General features: G+C 42.0%; 1 protein-coding gene across 2 annotated transcripts in view; it reads right to left on the bottom strand.

The window, feature by feature from the left end:
* The window catches only part of PSD3 (pleckstrin and Sec7 domain containing 3), a gene marked incomplete at its 5' end in the record, with an annotated part of 867292 nt that overhangs the window by 657088 nt on the left and 196408 nt on the right, over positions 1–13796 (bottom strand). The window lies entirely within an intron of this gene.

The following is a 13796-nucleotide window of genomic DNA, read 5'->3' as shown; positions in this document are numbered from 1 at the left end:
AAACACTAACCTGATGACCTGGTCACTTTGGGTCCATTGTGGATCGATATGCTTATTACCATTTTATTTTTGGGAGTATATTTCTTCTTAATTTATTTTAATAAACTCCATTTGGGTAATGCACAAGGTCGGTGCGGCCTCATTTTATTCTTTACACAGTGTTCCCATCGGGTTTCCCCTGACCCTAGGAGGGCAGCAAAATCTGTGCTTATACTCGTAGATTTTGAGACCTACCACCGCCACATCTTTGTCGAGCGCAGGAGATTTCGTCTATTTGTTCACATATACGTATTTGACCCTGGCACATTGATCTCCCTGCCATCACAGTTAAAGAGAAGAATGTAAACACTTCTTTTGTGGCAAAGCCGGTAAGAGTGAGATATTTCCCATCTTCCTGCTGGAACACAAAGCAATAATACTAATGAGCATGGGGTGATTAGGGTGTGCTCAGGCACACTGGCACACCCTGTGCGCACGCCTATGCTCACGGGCAGGGCCGGTGCTTCCACTAGGCAAACTAGGCAGCCGCCGAGGGCGCATTGCAACCTAGGGGCGCAGCCATGAGTCAGCACTCTCTGTCCATCATGAATGATCCTTGTGAGCTGAGGGGAGGGGGCAGCAGTGGGGGAGGAAGAATGGACAGAGGAAGATGCCAGGTGTCTGGGGCAGTGGCTGAACTACCAGGCCCTGGCTTTCCACCACTGTTGGGGGGGGGCCCCAAGAGGCAGGAAGGGAGCCCACAGGAGTGCTGCCTGCATGATGATCCTCTTTGGCTGGAGCTGAGTGGTGTAAACCCCGGGCAGGAAGTGACTCTCTGCACTGAGCTGGTGGGCAGACGTTCATTTCCCTGGGTCAGTATTAAGCAGAGAGAGGAGGAGAGCTAAACCTGACCCCAAGCTTGACACTGGAGGGCGGCACCTTTACTGGAGCAGAAACGACGAGGCACCGGAATGGTCTGAGGAGGTTGGGGATTAGGGACTGCTGCTTCTCCCTTCACCAGGAGCCAGTTGGAGCTGTGGTGAGCACTGTGGTCCAGAAGAGGAGCATCCTAGGAGAAGGAATCAGCAGGATCACGGTGAAGGAGGGCAGAGAGCGGCCAACTCTCTTCATACAGCCCAGTGAGTGTCCCCAGAACAGGGGACCAGGGTCCCTGGGTGTGACATGGAGGTTCCCTGGTGTATAAGGGAATCAGGGTCACCAGATGTGCCATGGGGCATAGGGGTCACTGGGTGTAACAGGGTTTCGGGGGTCACCAGGTGTGCCATGAGGAATTGGGGTCCCTGGGTGTGCCATGGGGGATTGAGGTCCCCAGGTGTGACATGGAAAAACATCAGGGTCTCTGGGTATGACATGGAGGTACATCAGGTGCCCCTGGTGTGACATGGAGGATCATCAGGGTCCCTTGGTGTGGCATAGAGGGACATTAGGGTCCCCAGGTGTGACATGGAGGAATATGGGGGTCACTGGGTATGACAGCATAACATAGAGGAGCCATCAGATCAGGGTCACTGGGTATGACATAAAGGAGTTTTTAACCCCTTCCCTTTTTATTTTATTTTTTTGGAGGCGGGGGAGCAAGTAGCTGGTCTTGCCTAGGGCATGAAATAGTCTAGCACCGGCCCTGCTCACGGGGCACACTCTCAAAGCAAAATTTAGAAAGAATTATTCAGTTATAGTTGCAGGTTTTCTAGAAAGGAGCTTCTTCTAGCAAAATTGCTTTGTTTTTCTTAGAACTGTCACATAAGAGAAAACGAATGCGTTTCATATTCTTATGTTCAAGATTCTCCAAATCATCATCTGCATTTAATTAGCCAAGGTTAGACATTTGTGAAAGTCTGAATCCAAATGAAGCAGAAGGTGTGTTACACTGCATGAATGTGCATGTGTGAAATTCTGATAAATTAGATCATTAAACATAAAAGATAAAGTGCTAGAAATTCACCGCAACTTCTCTATGCTTGTCAGGAATGTTTTCTCTTAGCTCAATTAGCTTTGCCGTGCTATAATTCTCTTTCAGTTTCAATTAAACTAACCCAGGGAAACCATTTGCTGACAGAAATATGAGGTCTCCTATTATCGACTTCTCGTTCTGTATATTCTAGTTGCCTGGCTATCGTGCTGGCCCTCTTGAGCAAGACAATAGGGTCATGTAAAAAGCTCTAATAACATTCAATAAAGATGGCTTGAGACCAAAGGGAGAAAGATTTAGAGATAGGATGTACAGCGAGTATAGAAAATAATCACCCCCTTGTAAAATAATCACATTTTGTTGCTTTGCAGCCTAAAATGAAGACAGAAACCATTTTTGTTTTATCCAACTGTATTTACTAGGGCAACTTATAACATCCAAGTGAAAGATAGAACACCAACATGTCAAAAAAAATAAATAAAAAAAATAAACAGAATCGCCGAGTTGGAAAAAGGATCACCCTCCTTATGTCAGTATTTTGTTGGACCACATTTTCCTTTATTTACAACCTTTAGTCTGTTGGGATATGTCTCTACTAACTTTGCACATCTAAACTTTGCAATATTTGCCCAATCTTCTTTGCAGAACTGCTCAAGTTCGGTTAAATTTGATCGTTTGTGGTCTGTTTCCAAGATAGAAGGAAAAATGGATGGGGCAAAATATCATCAAATTCTGCTGCCCTCTTCCAGGAAGTTGTCAATAGGAAGAAGGTTTACCTTCCAACAAGACAATGACCCAAAGCACACAGCAAAAAGGACAACACAGTGTTTAAAGGATAAAAGGTGAATGTCCTTGCATGGCTTAGTCAGAGCCCAGACATAAACCCCATTGAAAATCCGTGGGATGACTTGAAGGCTGCAGACTACAAACGGTCACCATCAAATGTAACTGAACTTGAGCAGTTCTGCAAATAAGAGTGGGCAAATATTGCATAGTCTAGATGTGCAAAGTTAGTAGAGAGATATCCCAACAGACTAAAGGCTGTAATTAAAACAAAAGGTAGTTCAACAAAATACTGACATAAGGGGAGGGGGGATCCTTTTTCCAACTCAGTCATTCTGTTTTTGACTTTTTTTCTGACATGTTGGTGTTATGTCTTTCACTTGAATGTTAGAAGTTGCACTAGTAAATACAGCCGGATAAAACAAAAACTGTGTCTGTTTTCATTTCAGGCTGCAAAGCAACAAAATGTGATTAATTTAAACGGGGGTGATTATTTTCTATACCCACTGTATATAGTATCTGATATAGAAGTATTAGAAGTACCGTGATTGGGGAAGTTGACATTGAGCTTTTACATTATCCAAATGTGAGGAACTTATTATTTTAGGACATGTTTACACATGCAGCCAGGGGTGGTAAAAATAGGCAGGTGAGCAAGTTAGCATTCAAATGAATAGAGCTGCACGCAACAGTGAGTCAAATTCTCGGCTTGCATACCCCTATGTGATCAAAAAAAAGTTACGACAAAAAAAAAAAATGTTAAATGGTACAATAGGAAGGAAAAAAAAAAAAAAAACACCCAAGCACCCCCCCCCCCAAAAAAAAAAGCAATTCTTGAGGCCGAGCTCCACAATATACACACACACATAAAAACATAAATGCACCCATCGGTCGGAGGTGCCTACGCACAAAAACATTAAATTATGATACGTATGTCATGTATAAGGTGAAGCATTGGGAAGACACATCTGTCCAGAAGCACTTTGCATATAACAAAATATTCCTTTTTTTTTTGGCTTTGGGTATTGTCACATTTGACTTTTATTTTCTGTATTGCATTTCTTGTCACATTATTTCACTTTTTGCATTATGCACATTTATTTTTGATACATACGATGTGTTGTGTAGATAACACTGGTTTATCACTAACCTATTGCAAAGATTTTTGTATGTTCATAAATCACTGTGAGCACCAACACCTTTACATATTGTCTTAAATTGATAAGTTGAGTTTTTCATTTTTAAAAGGGGCAGCTACACATTTTCCTTATACTTTTTCACTCAAGGGCGCCATTCCCAGTTTTAATGTCACATGTTATATATCGCCGGCTAGAGTGAAAGCAATGTTTCCAGCACCAAATTGCCTGCCTAACTCTAAACGGATGATCTGTAGGGAACTTTTAACCACTTAAGCCCCGGAGGATTTGGCTGCCCAAAGACCAGGCCCTATTTTGCGATTCGGCACTGCGTGACATTAACGGACAATTGCGCGGTCGTGCGACGCTGTACCCAAATGAAATTGACATCCTTTTTTTCCTACAGAGCTTTCTTTTGGTGGTATTTGATCACCTGTGCGATTTTTACTTTTTGCGCTATATACAAAAAAAGAGCGACAATTTTGAAAAAATAACAATATTTTTCACATTTTTTTTATATGAAATTCCCCCCAAAAAATGTAAAAATCAAATTTTTTTAACATTTTAGGCCAATTTGTTTTCTGCTACATATGTTTGGTAAAAAAAAATCGCAATAAGCGTATTTTGTTTGGTTTGCGCAAAAGTTATTGCGTTTACTAACTAAGGGAAAGATTTTTGTCATTTTTATTGTTTTTTTTTTTAACGAGTAATGGCGGTGATCTGCAATTTGTTTTGCGGGACTGCGACATTGCGGTGGACAGATCGGACTCTTGACTGACATTTTTGACACTTTTGGGAGTACCAGTGACATTACTACAGTAATCAGTGCTACACATATGCACTGTTACTGTAAAAATGACACTGGCAGGGAAGGGGTTAACTTTATTGGTGATGCAGGGGTTAAGTGTGTCCCTAGGGGCGTACTTCTAACTGTAAAGGGGTGTGGCTAGTGATGTAACCACAGAGACATACGATCCTACATAGCAGGATCGTATGATCTCTGCAGTTAGATCAGGGAGAATGACAGGTGGCTTTGTTTACATTAGCCGTCTGCCTTTCTCCCTCTGCACCGGGAGATTGCGAGTGACCGGCAGACATCGGGTCCGCCGGTCACACGCGCGGACATGTTAGGGAACGAGCGGGGGCGGGAGCGTGCACCCGGCAGCGCGCGCTCGCCCCCTAGAGGCCCTCAGGCTAGCGACATAGTACTACGTCACTTTGCCTGTACAGGGCTGACTGCCGCAGTAAATATACTGTGGGCGGTCAGCAAGTGATTAAAGCGGGCGGAGCCTTGAATCACTGCTGGGTCCTTGATTCTAATAGCTGTGACACCCGTACACTCACTTTCCTGTTCCTGGTAAGACCTGGACACAAGGTTAGAGGCTTCACCCTCCCAAAGCTCTTTGATTTATCTGGACTCCAGAACCCAATCTACGAGTTACAAAACCAGGAGAAAAAACGGAAAACCCAATTTTCTCTACTCAGAAATCAGAACAGGTATTTTGGAGCCCCTCAATCTGCATCTGAGAGAACCTTGTGAGCCATTTACCTCTTTTAGCTCTCTGGCAGGGCCTAAAACTATCATGCTTTATATATATATACACACACGCACCCATATTTTATTATACCTTTTCATGTGACAACACTGAAGAAATGACACTTTGCTACAATATAAAGTAGTGAGTGTACAGCTTGTATAACAGTGTACATTTGCTGTCCCCTCAAAATAACTCAATACCCAGCCATAAAGGTTTAAACCGCTGGAAACAAATGGGAGTACACCCAAATTGGGCCCAATTAGCCATTTTCCCTCCCCGGTGTCATATGACTCAGTGTTACATGGTCTGAGGTGTGAATGGGGAGCAGGTGTGGTCAATTTGGTGTTATCGCTCTCACTCTCCCATACTGGTCACTGGAAGTTCAACATGGCACCTCATGGCAAAGAACTCTCTGAGGATCTGAAAAAAAGTATTGTTGCCCTACATAAAGATGGCCTAGGCTATAAAAAGATTGCCAAGACCCTGAAACTGAGCTGCATAGTGGCCAAGACCATACATTGGTTAACCACTTTAATACAGGGCACTTCCCTCCCTTCCTGCCCAGGCCAATTTTCCCCTTTTAGCGCTGTTGCAATTTGAATGACAATTGCGCGGTCATGCAACACTGTACCTATACCAAATTTATGTCATTTTCCCCCCACAAATAGAGCTTTCTTTTGGTGGTATTTGATCACCTGTGCGATTTTTACTTTTTGCTAAACAAATAAAAAAAGACCGAAAAGTTTGAAAAAAAAACGTTTTTTTGTTTATGTTATGCAATTTTGTAAATAAATAAGTTTTTTCCTGCACTGATGAGCACTGATGAGACTGCACTGACAGGCACTGATGAGGAGGCACATACATATACATACATATATATACATATATATATATATATACACATATATATACACATATATATATATATATATATATATATATATATATATATACATACATATATATACATATATATATATATATATAAATATATATATATATATATATATATATATATATATATAACAAAAAATTCAATCAGGGATTGCTGCACTTGTATTGAAAGTCCATTGAAATACACAAAAATTACATAATATACTCCAAAGTACAATGCCCTTCTTCAGGCTGGAACATTGAATATACAATATATACACACACGCAATAGTTTTTTTTTGCAGATAAACATTCAATACATGACAAAAGTACAGCTTTGCAGCTCCCTTTTCTGATTAAAACCTCAAAATGTTTGATGTGTTACTGCTGTGGTGACTCATTTGAATTCTGTGCATAAAGGACTTCTTGCAGCAAAAAAAAAAAAACGAAATAGCTGCTTATGTGAAATGCATGGCTAGAGCTTCATCTACCGGCTGGACAGAAGACCACAACATAATATGACATTTTTCATGTTTAACCACACAAAATGCTCTTATTTTATTTTTAGTCCTGACCATAATACCCTAATCAATCCAAGGAGCTTACAGATTTTTACTTTATCCATATTTCCTGATGACGCCGGAAGAGCCATTCGGTGAGGTCTGACTAGTGGCGGAAATTCCAGGACCTTTACTGACGTCACGTCCGACTCGGTGGAACGCATGCTGGCTCGGAGAGACGAGCGCCGGCGTCGATTGTGTATTGATCAGGCTATACACAGCCGTTGCCGATTTGTGGCACATGAAAATGTGAGTGCATTGGCTTATACTTTTTACTCATTCCTTTTAATAAGTATATTGCACAATTATTGCGCTATTTTTCTCTCATACTGGATTATTCCTGCTGATGGCATGTAAGTACTAAGGAAGTGGATGTGAACTACATACCAAGCATAGGAGTGAGCATTAAACAGTGAGAGTCCCGGTGGCCCAAAGCCTTCTGGTGAGTGCCCCCCCTATATATTAGGTGGTGGAACACAGCATTTAAGCGAAGCACTTTAATATAAGGAGAGAACGCATCATTAGAACACGTGGTGGAATAAAGAAGTGGAATAGAAGATTTTATTGTTTTGAAATAATTTTTCTAATTTTCAGCACTTTCACATTGTTCATTTTTATATATGTTTTTTGGTGATTATTTCAGCAAAATTGTATTGGTTGCATGGATTTGCTTGTTTACACCTATTGCTATTGGATTATTTTCACATATACACTTGTATAAAGCTAGTGCCTCAACAAAAAATAATGTTTCACTTTTTTGCCTGAATGCTTGTGGGGGGGAGGGGGGGTTGTTTTCTTGGTTTTTTAAAGCGGAGTTCCACCCGAAAATGAAAGTTCGTTCCATCTTCTCGCTCTGAGTCACCTGAAAAACAAATGGATAATCGCAATTTTTTTTTTTTTTACTTACCTTGTTTAGAAGATAATATACTTACCTTACTTCCTCTTCCTCCCCTCGGCAGCCACGGCGAGTCGTCACCTCCTGGCTTGCAATGATTCCTGGGAGCTGAACGTTATCGCTCCCAGGAATCAATGCGCCTGCACCGGCCCCGACGTCAGCTCCAGTTCAGGCGCATCATACCTTGCCCAGAAGCTGTGCAGGGATGACGCGCGCGCACTGGAAGTGATGGCGGGGCCGGTGCAGAGCATCGTGGGACCGAAGAGCACGGAAGAGGACGCAGAAGAGGATCGCGCTGGCTTCAAGCTGCCCACACCTGAGATGGCAGCGCTGGACAATACATTTTCAAGGTAAGTATTTCTTCTAAAAGGTAAGTGCAACCTGGGACAGATCAGAGGCTATCCATTGTGGAATGCACTAGCCCTGACTGTCCCGGGGGTATTTTTATGTATTTTTTTGTTTTTTAGGTGGAACTCCGCTTTAAGGTTTCACTGAGTATGGGAAGATGTGGGGCTAGAAAATGGCATTTTCATGCAAGGTCCTCTTTAAAAGATCCAATAGCTTTTCAGCAGTTCTAGTCCGATGTATAAAATGTGCCATTATTTGTCTTTAAATATCAGCTGTAGTTGAACTGACCCTTTTATATGCCCACTCAGCACAACAATTAGGCTGGGTTAACATAAGGGGTGGGACACCACATGTGATTCAGATAGGAATCACACCACATTCCTATTGAAATCTCATGCGATGCTTCGCAGTGCGATTTAAAGCCATTCATTTTGTATGGCCTCAATTCACACCACTCCGCACAAAAAAGGTGCAGACATCTTTTTTTTTTTTTTTTTGCAGCACCAAAGTCGAATCCTTTCAATCGCACTGCAATTTGTAATCGGTGGCAGATCACATGAACAGAATGTGAGTTCAGTGCGGTGAGGAAAACACTCAGGATTCGCTGCTTTTCCAGCACCGCATATATGTGAATCGAAGCTTAGTCTAGATTCACTCATGTCTGGTGTTAATTTACCCTCCGTTTTCACTGCAAATTTCCTAAGCAGCTGTTCAGCTGCAATTTTAGATTCGGTTCAGATGCACATTTTTGGAACCGGTGGCCATCGGCATTATTAACATTAACTGCTTATTAAGGAGCGGACCGGAAAGTCGGCCACTGCATCCTTAACAACAGATGACTCATTAGCTGACAGCTAAATGTAAAATAAAAATCATTGCTTGCAATAAAAGAAATCATGAAAAAAAACAGCGTTGGGTCCTTCCCCCCAAGACATATCAGGCCTTTTCAGATCTAGTACGGATTTTAAGCCCAAAGCACCTTGACCCATGTTGATGGAGACAAGGGCCTCTTTTTCACAACCCTGGCAGGTGATTGTGGGGGTCTGTGGGCAGGGGGCTTATCAGAATCTGGAACCCCCGTTAACAAGGGGGTCCCCCCAGATCCCAGCCCCCTCCTATTCGAATCAGTATAAAAAACCTGAAAAAAACCCCCCAAAAAAACACTGAGTTGGTGACGTTGTGGGGGCGGTGCCACCAGGTGAATTTGCCAAGTGGCCCTGCCCCTTAACTATTTAAGAACTGTCACACGGCGGAGCAGGGAGACGTCAGGAGCCTTCAGCATACATTTTTTTTTTCTTTTTCGGGTCGGCGATGTGTGTGATTGACAATGCATCTACACTGGGGGACATTTTTTTTTTTTTTTTTTTTAAATAGGGGAATTGTCAAAAACTGTCTGTTTTTATTTATTTTTGACACTTTTTAGTGAATGAGTAGGGGTAAAATATACCCCATACTCATTCACATAGGTAGCGGCTGGGGGCCACCCCAAAGCACCCCGATATGTTGAGGGCATGTGGTCTGGTAAAGTTCGGGGTGGGGGTGGGGGGCTGCCAGACTGCATGCTCGGATGAGGGTCCAAAATGGATTTTGGGAGGGGATTTCCCTCAAAACCCTTACCAGACCTAAAAGGGCCTGGTGTGGATTAGGGAGGTTACGCTGTTTTTTTTTTTTTTTTTTTTGGGGGGGGGGGGGTCAAATTTGTGTTCAAAATGGAATTTGCATGTGAACTGCACCACAGTGCTCAAAAAACACACAGGACACTTTTTAAATTCACAGCAAACTCCCACTGCTGCTGCACCCAACATATGTGAACCGGCTCTATAGAAAGCTGGCTTGATTCACATGTCATGCGAATCTGATGCGGTTCAAAACGCATCCAATTCGCATATATGTGAACAAAGTGTTACTGTAAAATGCGTAAAGAAAAAGAAAAAAGCTCCTGAAATCACTACCACCTTCTAGTATGAGATATTGGGGTGTTACTGGTGCACACAGAATGTGGTGCAGCTGTGTATAGTATTTGATTGGCTTCTAGGTTTTATCTGCCGCGACTTGTCATACCACTTGAGAATTCAAAGTCGCATGACAAGTCGCACCCCATCAGCGGCAATGCAACTATTCTAAAAGGAGCAATTTGAGTAGTTCAGATTTCAAAAAAGGTTTCTGCACTACTTTTAGTCTAACTTCAATACGACTTGCGTTGACTTCTATTAAAGAAAGTCGTATGCAAGCTGCGATGAAGTCGTGCCGGCATGTCGGATTTAAATTTGCGGCAGTGTAATCTGGGGCTAATTGGGAAAGCTAAATTGAACAAGCTGAAGTTAGAAGCTGATCGGGTACTTTGCAAAGCTGCACAAGATTCTGTGAGCACCAGTTTTAGTAAATCTCCCCCAATGCGTCATTTCATCAGTGCACAAGCAATGGATTTAGACCCCTTTCACACTTATGAAACCTAAAAGTCACGCGATTTTGCAACGATTTTGAATGGACTTGAATTAACGCCTAGGGCTATAGACCTCAAAATGCATTAAAATCAGCCCACAGTAGTGCAGGGACTACTTTGATCTCGCACAGATATGAACAGTACTCTTTGGAAATCATGGAGTACAACTCATCATGCGACTTTTCAGTCCCAAGTTGCAGGACAAGACGCACAAGTGTGAAAGGGGCCATAAAAAGATTTTCTATTTTATACCTAAACACTGAGATCCGTACAAACATCACTTTTTTGAAAACATTTTCTAAAGCTGAACTCCAGGCAAACAGCCACTGATGAAATACATATGAAAGAGTCGTTATCTGCCCAAAGGATTTTTATTTCTGTCCAGTCTTGAGATTTACACAGCTCCGCCACATAGCACAGACATGTCTGGCAGGGAAGTGGACCTTATATTTCTCTCTATAAGTTCTGTCCCAAAATATATATATATAAATATATGTATATATATAAAACCACACAGTATATATATATATATAGGCTCAGTATATGTAAAAAATACATCATGCCCCCCTTTTTATAGAACAGGAATACTATATTAAAATTAGAATAGGAAAGCTATATGAAACCAAAAAATGTAAATTTATTGCAGCTTACTGATCCTTCAGACCCCGTTCACACTGGGGCGATCCGACTTGCCGGGGCGACCTCGGAGTGGCCGGCACGGACTTCATAACATTGAAGTCTATGCAGGTCGCTCCAGGTCGCCCCAAAGAAGCTCCGGACCCTTTTTCTAAGTCGGAGCGACTTGTGTCGCTCCTATTAGAACGGGTCCACAGCTTCTCTATGCCAGGCGACCTACGGCGACCTGTCAGGCGACCAGGTCGCCTGACAGGTCGCCCCAGTGTGAACGGGGTCCAAATGTGGTGCCTGTATTTATTTTGTTTTCTAGGCTCCTTTATATTCACCTGGTGATTTGGCCATTAACACACTACCTGTTTTAGGGTGTCTCCACTCTGGATGGAGGGGCAACAGACACACTGTACCTTTGGCCAGCAGCGCTGGTTCGATGGTAGTGTTGGATACACAAGCAGATTTAAATGAACTTGACTACCAAATTGAAGCCAAACTCCAGCTAACAATTGATAAACAGCTACAGCAATAGTCTTTTTTCTTTTAGAAAAGCTGACCAAAAGCTGACCATTAAGCACCCCTGTCAGTGCTAAATGGCTTGTCTCAACCTTCCAACTGCTACTTTGCATGGCAGCTTGGTCTGTTTAAAGGAATTTAAAAAATAAGAATTTGTAATATAATAAATGTTTTGTTTTTGGAGTTTATTACAGCTTTAAAACTTTTCCCAGGAAATGCTATTTGTGTCAATGGCAGGCAGCGTAAATCCATATCCTGCATTTGTCATACATCATCTCCAGCTCAGCCCCTTGTCCTCTGACTTGACTGTAGCCAAAGTAAGCACCCTTCATCCCAGACAGCAACTCAGATGCCTCAGCAACCTTCTAAGAGATGCCAGCCTTGTAAAATGCAATACTTTAGAAAACCTGGGTACACTGTTCAATGTCTGGCAAGTGGATGAAGAAAAATGAAGAAATATGCTGTAACTTTTAAAACTTGAATGACCATCACTACTGCTGGATCTTGCACTGACCATAAAATGCTCATAGCAAACATACTATTGCTCAGATTACACAACGCTACTCATAACAACTACACTATATCACCAAAAGTATTGGGACACCTCCCTTTACACGCACATGAACTTTAATGGCATCCCAGTCTTAATCCATAGGGTTCGGTACTGAGTTGGCCCACCCTTTGCAGCTATAACAGCTTCACCTCTTCTAGGAAGACTGTCCACAAGGTTTAGGAGTGTATCTATGGGAATTTTTGACCATTCTTCCAGAATCCCATTTGTGAGGTCAGGCACTGATGTTGGAAAGAAGGCCTGGCTCACAGTCTGTGCTCTAATTCATCCCAAAGCTATTCTATCGGGTTGAGGTCAGGACTCTGTGCAGGCCAGTCAAGTTTCTCCACTCCATGTCTTCATGGACCTTGCTTTGTGCACTGGTCCAAATCATTTGATGAATGGGGGATTATGGTGTGGGGTGTTTTTCAGGGATAGGGCTGGCCCCTTAGATCCAGTGAAGGAAACTCTTAAAACGTCAGCATACCAAGACATTTTGGACAATTTCATGCTTCCAACTTTGTGGGAATAGTCATGTTGACCCCTTCCTGTTCCAACATGACTGTTCACCAATGCACAAAGCAAGGTTCATAAAGACATGGATGAGCGAGTTTGAGGTGGAGGAACTTGACTGGTCTGCACAGAGTCCTAACCTCAACCTGATAGAACACCTTTGGGATGAGTTAGAGTGGAGACTGTGAGCCAGGCCTTCTCATCCAACACCAGTGCCTGACCTCACAAATGCACTTCTGGAAGAATGGTCAAACATTCCCATAGACACACTCCTAAACCTTGTGGACAGCCTTGCCAGAAGAGATGAAGCGGTTAAGGTGTACATTTAATAAACAGCCTCAGGATCACAACTGATCTCCCGTGTGTACCGGTTTAGGTAGCTGAGATGAAGAGCAGAGAACATGTTCTTCTCTTCTCATCACAGTACATGACCGTTCTGTCACAAACGGCCAGTTTAGAAAAGTGAGATCTGGAGATCTCACAGCCGTTACTCTGAAATATCTCCATTCCAGATTCTCCAGCTCAGAGGTGGAGAATCTGGGAGAGAAGCTGGTGCAAGTAAAGGAAGAAGACTTATTTCTTCCTATATATCAGCACCAGTGGGTTCAAAATTATACGTTTTTTTTTTATTATTATTATATATATATATATATATATATATATATATATATATATATATATACTGGTGTGTGTGTGTGTATGTATATGTGTATATATATATATATATATATATATATACTGGCATATATATATATATATATATACACATACACACACACGCACACACATACCCTGTATGTACTGGTATGTATGCATGTGTACGTGTGTGTGTGTGTGTGTGTTTATATATATATATATATATATACACACATACATACACACACACAGTATATTACATATATACAGTATATATATACATACAGTATAAATACATGTATATATATACTGTATATATGTAATATACTGTACGTGTGTGTGTGTGTGTACATATATAGATAGATAATCAGTTCGTTTTCACGTATCAAAAAAATTTAGTTTTCACGTATCAAAAAAATTAATTACGTGTTCTTTTAAACTTTGGTTTCACTTTTTAAACTTAGCGGCG

This window comes from Pelophylax lessonae (assembly GCF_965119305.1).
Source record: "Pelophylax lessonae genome assembly, chromosome: 1".
NCBI lineage: Eukaryota > Metazoa > Chordata > Amphibia > Anura > Ranidae > Pelophylax > Pelophylax lessonae.
The sequence above is the reverse complement of the archived record's forward strand: the minus strand, read 5'-3'. Positions and strand labels throughout refer to the sequence as shown.